Consider the following 11,004-nt stretch of genomic DNA (forward strand, 5'->3'; position numbering starts at 1 on the left):
CATGTCTGATCTGAACTTGACTCTTGCTTTGTTCTCCTGCAACAGGTTGTCAGAGCAAATCAGCGACACATTTGCAAAGGGATGGCTTTGGCAAGGGCTTTGGGGGGCAGGGAGGTCAGGTGGTAAGGCTTTCCCTGCCTCCCAGCCCCAACTGGGGAACAAGAAGGCAAGGAGCCACCACCTATCAGCCACTGCTGTCCACTGACAGGAAAGGAGGAGGAGGAGGAGACTCCAGATTTAAACCCCGCCCTTCTCTCTGAATCAGAGACTCAGTGTGGCGTACAATCTCCTACGTCTTCTCCCCCCACAACAGACACCCTGGGAGGTGAGCGGGGCTGAGAGGGCTCTCGCAGCAGCTGCCCTTTCAAGGACAACTCTTGCGAGAGCTATGACTGACCCAAGGCCATTCCAGCAGCTGCAAGTGGAGGAGCGGGGAATTAAACCCGGTTCTCCCAGATAAGAATCCTCACACTTAACCACTACACCAAACTGGCTCTCAGGGGGTTGAAAACGAAAGGGAACTTAGTGTAGGAGAAACATAGATAAGAAAAACCACTAAGCAGGAGCTATCACAAGTAATATCATAACAAACACTATATTAAAGGTATAGTTGGGTTAGAAACCAGCAGGGCTGTTTTTGCAGCAGGGACTCCTTTGCATATTAGGCCACACCTCCCTGACGTAGCCAATCCTCCAAGAGCTTACAGAGCTCTTAGTACAGGATCTACTGTCAGCTCCAGGAGGACTGGCTACATCCGGGGAGTGTGGCCTAATGTACAAAGGAGTCCCTGCTACAAAAAAAAGCCCTGGAAACCAGGTTGATGGCAAAACAATCTGACTTGATGGAATAACACTGAAAATACAAATGTACTCAGTTTACTCACATTGTGTACTCACAAATACAAAACTGAGTGCATAAGTTTATGCAAATACTAGTAACGAATCACACTGTGTCCTCAACAAAAAGTACTAAATGTCCATAAGTGAAGTCCATATACTTTCAACCATTCCACGAGGAGACCACAGCTGACCAGCCGAAAACACCTTTTCCAGATATACTGAAGAGGGTTTCAATATATTTTTCTTCAGTTCAAATGGCTGCACCAATGAAACCCAATTTCTATGTTTCTAACGTCTGACACACAGAGCTCATGAGAACCTGGGGTTCCTGTTTTACATGCAGAAATGTCCCAGCTTCGATCCCTAGTGCCACCAGCTCCATTTGCACAGCTAGGAAATGGATTTCGCTGCCTAAGATATTGGAAAGGTGCTGCAGAAGAGACAATAAGCAGGATAGATGGAGCTGTAGTCTGATTTAAGGTGGCCGTGCTTTTAGTGCAAGAATCGAGTCCCAAAGAACCACACAATCCGTTTTGCATATTCAAAAAGGGCTTTGAGATGGTGTTTCAGGAACAACACGCCCACACTGCTGCCATGTAGTGTGAGAAGAGGATTTGCATAATGCAGGGGTGGCCAAGGGTAGCTCTCCAGACGTTTTTTGCCTACAACTCCCATCAGCCCCAGCCAGCATGGCTGGGGCTGATGGGAGTTGTAGGCAAAAACATCTGGAGAGCTACCCTTGGCCACCCTGGGATAATGCATGAGGAGTGGTATTCTGCCCAGGATGGTGAATTGAACATCTGCATGAGGAATTTGTAAAGTGCGGTATCCAGCTTTTAAAAACCCTAATATATGCTTCATCTGCACTGCCATCCTGCCATCCGTCCCCATTTCCCCTCCTCTTTGCCACACTTGAGGCAGTTTGGGGGGAGAGGAAGCCTACAGGCCCACGTCTCTCTCTTCCTTCCTCCTGCCCTCTGCTGTTCTTTCTTTCTCTGTCTTGACCTGAAGCCAAGCATAGTCTGGGCAGGGTCTGGGCTCCTCACCAGAGTGAGGGAACAGAACGACAAGTAGATGCCCATGACTGCTGCGGAGGAAGACCCGCTCTAATTCCATGTCGTTGTCTGATATACTAGTGGTTGAAAATGCCGTCAACTCACAGGCGGCTTCTGGTGACCCAGCAGCATTTTCAAGGTAAGAGAGCTTCCGAGGTCATTTGCCATTGCCTGCCTCAGGATAGGAACTCTGGACTTTCTTGGTGGTCTCCCATCCAGATACTATGAGGGCTGATCCAGCTTATCTTTTAAAATTTGACAAGATTGGGCTTGTCTGGGTCATCCTAGTTAGGGTGTCTGATGTATCAGGATGAACTGTGTATCCAAGTAGTTAATTTTAGGTAGTTAATTCATTGCCCTCTGGCCCAGGCTAGCCTAATCTCATCTGATCTCGGAAGCTGGGCAGAGTTGGCCCTGGTTATTATTTGAATGGGAGACCCCCAAGGCAGTCCAGGGTTGCTAGGCAGAGGTAGGCAGCGGTGATCCCCTCTGAATGTCTCTTGCCTTGAAAACCACACATAAATTGTATGGCCTCCTATTTCCTGTTATCTGGATTCTTACGATCAAATGCTTAATAAAGGTTTCAGTTTCCAACATTGTTTGTTCTATGTGGTTTGTGGCTAGTAATAAGAATTACTTCACTAATAAAAACCCCCACATAAGTCCTGTTACGATAATGCCATACAAAAAAGTAGGTGACTTGTCCCTTATTAAACTTTGCCATTATTAAACCATTAGTGATTTTTACCTATTCCTCTGTTGTTGAATGTATGTATTGCTGCTGCTTTTTAAATTTTAACTTCTTGTTTTATAAAATGAGTTTATTTATACCATCGATGCTGTTTAGTTGCTATACTATGTTCTATTGTTTTCATTATCTTGAAACCGCCTTTGTGACCGCCTCCACCATCTCTGATCAAGAGAGCGAGATAAAACATTCTAAATGAATAAAATAAATGGGTACACGTAAAATCAGGCCCTTTTTTTAAACAGGAATGCACAGGAACGCAGCTCTGACTGGTTTAGTGTCAAGGGGTGTGGCCTAATATGCAAATGAGTTCCTGCTGTAGGAAAAGCTCTATGAGGAATAATGGTGGTGTCAGGGGGTGTGGCCTAAAATGCAAATGAGTTCCTGCTGGGCTTTTTCTACCCAAAAAGCCTTGTGCAAAATCCATTATACAGAAGGCTGTGAGGGATGATGGAAGTGATCCAAAGCAACACCGTAGCAGGGGATGGAAGGGCTAACCTTTCTCCTACTTTGCAGCCCCATCCAGCTCGTAAGAGCCCATTGTGGCTGCTGTAGACCCAGGAAAAGTCCACCACAGAGGGAGCCAGTTTGGTGTAGTGGTTAAGTGCAAGGATTCTTATCTGGGAGAACCGGGATTGATTCGACACTCCTCCACTTGCAGCTGCTGGAATGGCCTTGGGTCAGCCATAGCCCTGGCAGAGGTTGTCCTTGAAAGAGCAGCTGCTGTGAGAGCCTTCTCAGCCCCACCCACCTCACAGGGCATCTGTTGTGGCTGGGGGGATGTAAAGGAGATTGTGACCACTTTGAGATTCTGAGATTCAGAGTATAGGCCAGGATACAAATCCAATATCTTCTTCTTCTAACATTACTTCTTTGGAAAGCTGTAAAATGACACGCTATTCCAGAACAGGGCGAGGGTTTCTGGAGTTCTGGCCCCACTGGTGGACCTCTCGATGGCCCCTGGGTTTGGGCCACTGTGTGACACAGAGTGTTGGAACTGCATGGGCCACTGGCCTGATCCAACCAACATGGCTTCTCTTTATGTTATAATAATAATAATAATAATAAATTTTATTTCTATCCCGCCCTCCCCCACCTCAGCAGGCTCAGGGCGGCTAACAACATTTTATAAAAACATACAATGATAATAATAAAACCTTTAAGTTTAACAATATAAAACATCAACAATAAACTTAATAACATTAAAAACCAGTTCAATAAATACAGTTATTCTGCGGTATAGTTCTTCAACCGCATTGGCGGCTCCTTAATTTCTGATCTTCCTAACAGTCCGGGTGTGCAAATTTAAAAAGGACGGTCTTGCAGGCCCTGCGGAACTGCTCAAGGTTCCGCAGGGCCCGCACCTCCTCGGGGAGTCGGTTCCACAGAGTAGGAGCCGCAATCGAGAATGCCCGTGCTCTGGTGCTCTGATATTTAATCTCCTTCGGCCCGGGGATGGTCATTAGATTTTTCCCGACTGACCTCAGTGCTCTCTGGGGTTCGTATGGGGAAAGACGGTCCCTCAGGTAGGCAGGTCCTCGGCCATATAAGGCTTTAAAGGTAACGACCAACACTTTGTACTGGACTCGGTATACAATCGGCAGCCAGTGCAGTTCACGCAGCCCCGGCTGTATATGCTCCCGTTTTGGGAGTCACAACAACAGCCTGGCTGTCGCGTTCTGCACTAGCTGCAGTCTCCGAGTCCGGCACAGAGGTAGCCCCAAGTAGAGGGCGTTACAGTAGTCTAGTCTTGAGGTGACCGTTGCGTGGATCACTGTTGCGAGGTCCCGGCGCTCGAGGAAAGGGGCCAACTGCCTTGCCCGCTTCAGATGGAAGAATGCTGACTTGGCAGTGGCTGCTATCTGGGCCTCCATTGATAGTGAAGGCTCCAGTAAAACACCCAGGCTCTTTACCTGGCGCGCTGCTTTCAATAGCGCACCATCGAAGGCCGGGAAAGCTATTTCCCTTCCCAGAGCGCCGCGACTCACGCAAAGGACCTCTGTCTTCGCTGGGTTCAGTTTCAGCCCACTCAGCCTGAGCCATGTCGCAACAGCCTGTAAAGCCCGGTCGAGATTCCCTGGTGCGGAGTCGGGCCAGCCGTCCATTAGTAGATAGAGCTGGGTGTCATCTGCATATTGATGGCAACCCAGCCCAAACCGCCGGGCAATCTGGGCGAGGGGGCGCATATAGATGTTGAACAACATCGGGGAGACAACTGCTCCCTGAGGCACCCCGCAATCCAGTGTGCGCCTCCGGGACCGTTCCCCCCCAATAGCCACCCTCTGTCCCCGACCTAGGAGAAAGGAGGAAAGCCATTGCAAGGCCGACCCCTCAACCCCAATGTCGGCGAGGCGGCGCGTCAGTAGCCGATGGTCGACTGTATCGAATGCAGCCGACAGATCTAACAACATCAGCACCGCAACGCCGCCTCGGTCCAGTTGCCGTTGGAGGTCATCCACCAAGGCGACCAGCACCGTCTCCATCCCATGGCCCGGCCGGAAGCCCGACTGACATGGGTCCAGGACAGAAGCGTCATCCAGAAACCTCTGAAGCTGCAACGCCACAGCCCTCTCAATAATTTTACCTAGAAACGGTAAATTAGACACCGGTCGATAGTTCGCCAATTCGGCCGGGTCTGCTGTAGCTTTTTTCAAGAGAGGGCGGACCAAGGCCTCTTTTAGGGGTGTTGGAAATTGCCCCTCTAAGAGGGACCTGTTTATGATGTCCCGTAAAGGACATCTAAGCTCCCCCTGGCAAGATTTAATCAGCCAAGAGGGGCAAGGGTCCAGATCACATGTTGTCGGGCGAGCAGCAGAGAGGATTCTGTCGACTTCCTCCAGGCTGAGCGGGTCGAAGTGGTCCAGCACTAAACCTGAAGACAGGCACGGAACCTCAATTTCACTCACTGTATCCAAGGTGGTAGGCAGGTCTTGGCGGAGCAACGAGATTTTATCTGCAAAATATCTCGCAAATGCCTCACAGCCTATTTCCAATTCTCTAACGTTTGGTTTGCCTTGAGGCAACGTTATAAGATCCCCGATTATTCTAAATAATTGTGCTGGGCGCGAGTTTGCAGATGCAATCCTGGTTGCAAAGTATTCTTTCTTTGCAGCCTTGACTGCCATCTCATAAGACTTCATAAACGTTCTATAGGATGTTCTCGTTGCTTCGTCCCGAGTATGCCTCCACTGCCTCTCTAGTCGTCTGAGCCCTTGCTTCAGCCGGCGCAACCCCAAGGTGTACCATGGGGCCAGCTTCGTACGAGGGCGTAGAGGACGCCGGGGTGCAATTTCGTCGATAGCCCTGGATAACTGGCCCTGCCAGATCTCCACCAGGTCATCGAGGGAATTGCCAGTGGGCCAAGGATCCCTCAGGACCGTTTGGAACCGTTCCGGGTCCATCAGGCCCCGAGGGCGAGCCAAAATAGGCTCTCCGCCCATACAGGGTTGGGGCAGCATCCCCATACGGGCCTTAAGGGCTAGGTGATCCGACCATTCTACGGCGATATCGTTCACCAAAATCCCGGACGCATGTTCTGTGGAGAAACGCCATTTTAGGCCTGTATTTAACTGGAGGCAGGCTTTTGGGCCTAGTCTCCCCCTCCTCGCCCTCCCCTCCGGTCTGGAAACAGCACTTCGGAGGAGGCCTCCTAGAGAGGCAGGAAGTCTTTCAGGCTGGTCTCCCAGAAGGCTGCAGGAGGGAAAACCAGTCCCTGGGTGGGAACTGGGTTTTATATTATAGATTTGGGGTGGGAAAGTGGAGAGTTTGATTTGAGTCTTGGAGACTGGTGAGTTCTGAAGGTATGGTCATCCAGTGAGGGCAAGTTGTTTAATAGGGAAAGAAGGAGCATTTTTCCCTAGTTTGATTTATTTCTTCTGTTCACTATTTTAAAATGCCTGTATATAGTTGTAAATTTTAAATACGGTAAATGTTTTGTCTTTTCAAATGGTAGTCCCTCTGTACCACACAGTTTCCCCAACCGCCTTAGACCACGCTACTGCAAGAGGGGAGTCCAGGGAAGGGGGAAGGCATAGTTGACAAGGGTACCAATCCTCCAGGGGTCTCCCAAAGAAGGACTTTGGTCTCTGTCATAACCAGCTGCTGGGTTGGCAGAGGACCTTGAGGCCAGGTTTCAACACTGGGAAGAGGGATTGGGAGTCCTCGATCAGGAACCCCTAAATTGAGCAGGTGGTGGCAGCATGCCCAAGTGGCGGGAAGAAGATAAGCTCCCTTCAGGAGTTGGCCACTCAAAAGGGAGTTGACGGGACCGGGTCTGAAGGCAGAATCGGGCCGGTTCCGTCACATGTTCTAATAAAGTTTGAATCCTGTGGCACCTTTAAGACCAACAATGTTTTATTCTGGGTAAAGTTTTCATGTGTACACTGTGCTGGGTTGCCAGGTTCCCCCAGCCACTGGAGAACAATCTCCTTTATCTTCTTCCCCCACAAGACACCCTGTGAGGTGGGTGGGGCTGAGAGGGCTCTCACAGTAGCTGCCCTTTCAAGGACAACCCCTGCCTGAGCTATGGCTGACCCAAGGCCATTCCAGCAGCTGCAAGTGGAGGAGTGGGGAATCAAACCCGGTTCTCCCAGATAAGAGTCCACACATTTAACCACTACACCAAACTGGCTCTCTGGTTTGAGGGGATAGTGTTGCCAAATCCAGGTTAGGGAATTCCTGGAGCTTTAGGGATGGTGTTTGGGGAGTTGCAAGACCTCAGTGGGGTACAATTCTATAGAGTCCACCCTCCAAAACATCCACTTTCTTGAGAGAAACCCGTCTCTGAAGTTTGGAGATGAGCTGTAATTCTAGGGGATCCCCAGGTCCCACCTGGAGGATGGCATCCTGGACACTGTGCTTGCACACAAAAGCTGATACCTTGAATAAAATTTAATTGGTCTTAGAGATGCCACTGGATTTAAACTTTGTTCTGCAGCTTCAGACCAACGTGCTACCCCCCCCCCCCCCCCCTCCACTATTGCAGAGACCTTCTTGTATTGATTTAGGACTTTCTCGGTGTTTGCTCTGGAGAGAGGTTGTTTGCACAGCTCAACACAAAGATCCATCCCAAGCTTGCACTCTACACTTTGCTCCTGCAGATTTCAGAGGCTTCTGTGGGACAGGTAAAATGAAAGGGAGGCAGAGATAGTATTGAAACAGAGTCATACTGTAGCAATGCCTGATGGGAACAAAAAATATATAGAACAAAGTTTGAGCCCAGCGGCACCTTTAAGACCAAAAAAGTTTTATTCTGGGTATATGCTTTCAACTGCATGCATATTTCATGCACATGAAAACTTATATCCAGAATTAAACTCTGTTGGTCTTAAAGGTGCCACTGGCCTCAAGCTTTGTTCATAGTGAACTCAGACTGTGTTCCTTATATTTTCATCCTACTTGTTATCCAAAGATTGGCTCCCAGGAATCAGAAGAGAATACAAGGCAGTTTACTTTTTAAAAATGGGGCCAGGGAGGAGATCCTCGGTTGGCAGTTTGCTGCCCTCCTTCTGATAACCTCAGATGTTTAAAAGTCACTTTCCCTTCACCTACCTATTCAGTAACTACCACAGTTCAACCATCATTTTGCAGAAGAGTATGCTGAGTGTTGTACAGATCACAAAATAGGTACGTTTCTTCCATAAATGTCCCATAATTTCATACTGTCTATTTGCATGATAAATGCAGGTAACATGAATAGCAGACTGAACAGCCCAATACCTCATTGCCTTATCTTGGAGCATAATACATACTTTTAAAACTATGGGTTGTTTTTGTTTGTTTGTTTTTTAAAAAAACCCTCTCCTGTATGTGTACAGGAGATGTCACCCAGCTGAATTTCTTTCCCCATCCTCAAACTGCCCTTTGACTCTTCATGCTCAGGTTAAAATCCAGCTACGTTTGTGAGAAACGTGGAAACCACAATGTTTAACAGAAGAACTTTAAGCTTCTCTCCATGGCTTATTTACACATGCATTTTGTAATTGTTTGCAAATAGCTAGAATCTGGAGCCTGAATGCTGTTCAGGTCTTTCCAGATCATCCACACATAGCATGTACCATAGAAGCACACAATCTGTGACAGTATAATTTACTGCAACCTACTGTGAAACTTGGGGGGTCTACCAGGGAAGAGATCCAAAAAATATCAGTATTGGGAAGAAAGATGGCAAGAAAGAGGGACCAGCACAAGCCAGAGTTCCTCCCAGAGAGCCAGTTTGGTGTAGAGGTTAAGTGTGCGGACTCTTCTCTGGGAGAACCGGATTTGATTCCCCACTCCTCCACTTGCAGCTGCTGGAATGGCCTTGGGTCAGCCATGGCTCTCGCAGTTGTCCTTGAAAGGGCAGGTGCTGTAAGAGCTCTCTCAGCCCCACCCACCTCACAGGGTGTCTGTTGTGGGGGAAGGAGGTAAAGGAGATTGTGACCACCCTGAAACTCTGAGATTCAGAGTATAGGGCGGAATATAAATCCAATATCATCATCATCTTCTGCTTCTTCTCCTCTTATGCCTAGCTATGGCTCCAGATAAGAACATAAGAGAAGCCATGTTGGATCAGGCCAATGGCCCATCCAGTCCAACACTCTGTGTCACACAGCGGCCAAAAAAAATTATATACACACACACACACACACTGTGGCTAATAGCCACTGATGGACCTCTGCTCCATATTTTTATCTAACCCCCTCTTGAAGGTGGCTATGCTTGTGGCCACCACCACCTCCTGTGGCAGTGAATTCCACATGTTAATCACCCTTTGGGTGAAGAAGGACTTCCTTTTATCCGTTTATTTCATAGAATGCCCACGAGTTCTTGTATTGTGAGAAAGGGAAAAAAGTATTTCTTTCTCTACTTTCTCCATCCCATGCATTATCTTGTAAACCTCTCTCATGTCACCCCGCAGTGGACGTTTCTCCTGGGTTCTCCTCCCAGGTCTCAGCTGCCATCAGAAAAGTGGGGGGTGGGCGGGCAGGGGGGTTAGATTTCAATACAAACAATATTGAGACAGATTTCAATACAAACAATATTTTAATTGATATTTACATTCATTTTAACTGCTATCAACTGCTTGGGAAGCTGATGTTTTTGGTTGGGTTGAAATGCAAAGTCAATGGGACATTCAGTGAACAATGAAATAGGAACTGGGTTGTCAAAGCAAACAGAAGTCTAAAAAACCGGCACTGAAGCAAGCATAAATGCTCATGTGATTTGGACAACCTCATTTTTTTGGTGTCGGTCCTCTTTTGGGCTCTTTGTAAGAAATTAACGAAAATGTCCTTGTGGAGAAACACCATTTTAGGCCTGTGCTTGTCTGGGAGTTGGCTAGAGGAGTCTATAAAACTCTAGGCAAGGCTTTGACCTAGTCTATTCCTCCTTCCCCCTCTCCTCCTGTCTGGAAGCAGCACTTTTGAGGAGGCTACCTAGAGAGACAAGAAGTCTTTCAGGCTGGTCTCCCAGAAAGCTGCAGGAGGAAAAACCAGTTCCTGGGTGGGAACTGGGTTTTATATTAGAGGTTTTTGGAGGGAAACGGGCAGTTAAACGTTGTCAGGGGAAGCTGACAGTCAGTTGAGGTTTGATTTGAGTCTTGGTGACTGGTAAGTCGGTTCTGGATGGTCTGGTCAGGGCCAGTTGTATAATAGGGAAAGAAGGAGAATTTTCCCTAGTTTGATTTAGTTCTTCTGTTCACAATTTTATAATGCCTGTAAATAGTTATAAATTTTAAATAAATGTTTTGTCTGTTGAAAAATGTAGTCCCTCTGTACCACATAGTTTCCCCAACCGCCTTAGACCACGCTACTGCAAGAGGGGAGTCCAGGGAAGGGGGAAGGCACACAGCTGGTAAGGTGCCAATCCTCCAGGGGTCTCCCAAAGAAGGACTTTGGTCTCTGGGTTAACCAGGTGCTGGGGTGGCAGAGGACCTTGAGGCCAGTTCTCAGAACTGGCAGGAAGGGGGATTGGGAGTCCTGTTCTTCTCGTTCAGGAACCCCTAAATTGAGCAGGTGGTGGCAGCGTGCCCTAGTGGTGGGAAGATGATAAGCTCCCTTCAGGAGCTGGCCACTCAAAAGGGAGTTGGCGGGACCAGGTCTGAAAGCAGAATCGTCACAGTCCTCTTTTATTTATTTATTTAAGCATATTTCTATTCCGCCCATTCCCCGTAGGGCTCAGGGCGGAGTACAACATATGATAAAACAATAAAAACATTTTAAAAACAGACAGCTCAGCAGCACTCAGAGAAGTGTTGGGCATTGGAAATTTAGGAATATTCCCAGTTCGTAGCAATTATCAGAGCTCAAATAAGGGTATTTCACATGTGATTTGTCACAGGGATCACTTGCTTGAAGTAGCCAGTTGGGAAACTTGTCCTCA

The sequence above is a fragment of the Heteronotia binoei genome, chromosome 12 (genome assembly GCF_032191835.1).
Source record: "Heteronotia binoei isolate CCM8104 ecotype False Entrance Well chromosome 12, APGP_CSIRO_Hbin_v1, whole genome shotgun sequence".
Classification (NCBI taxonomy): domain Eukaryota; kingdom Metazoa; phylum Chordata; class Lepidosauria; order Squamata; family Gekkonidae; genus Heteronotia; species Heteronotia binoei.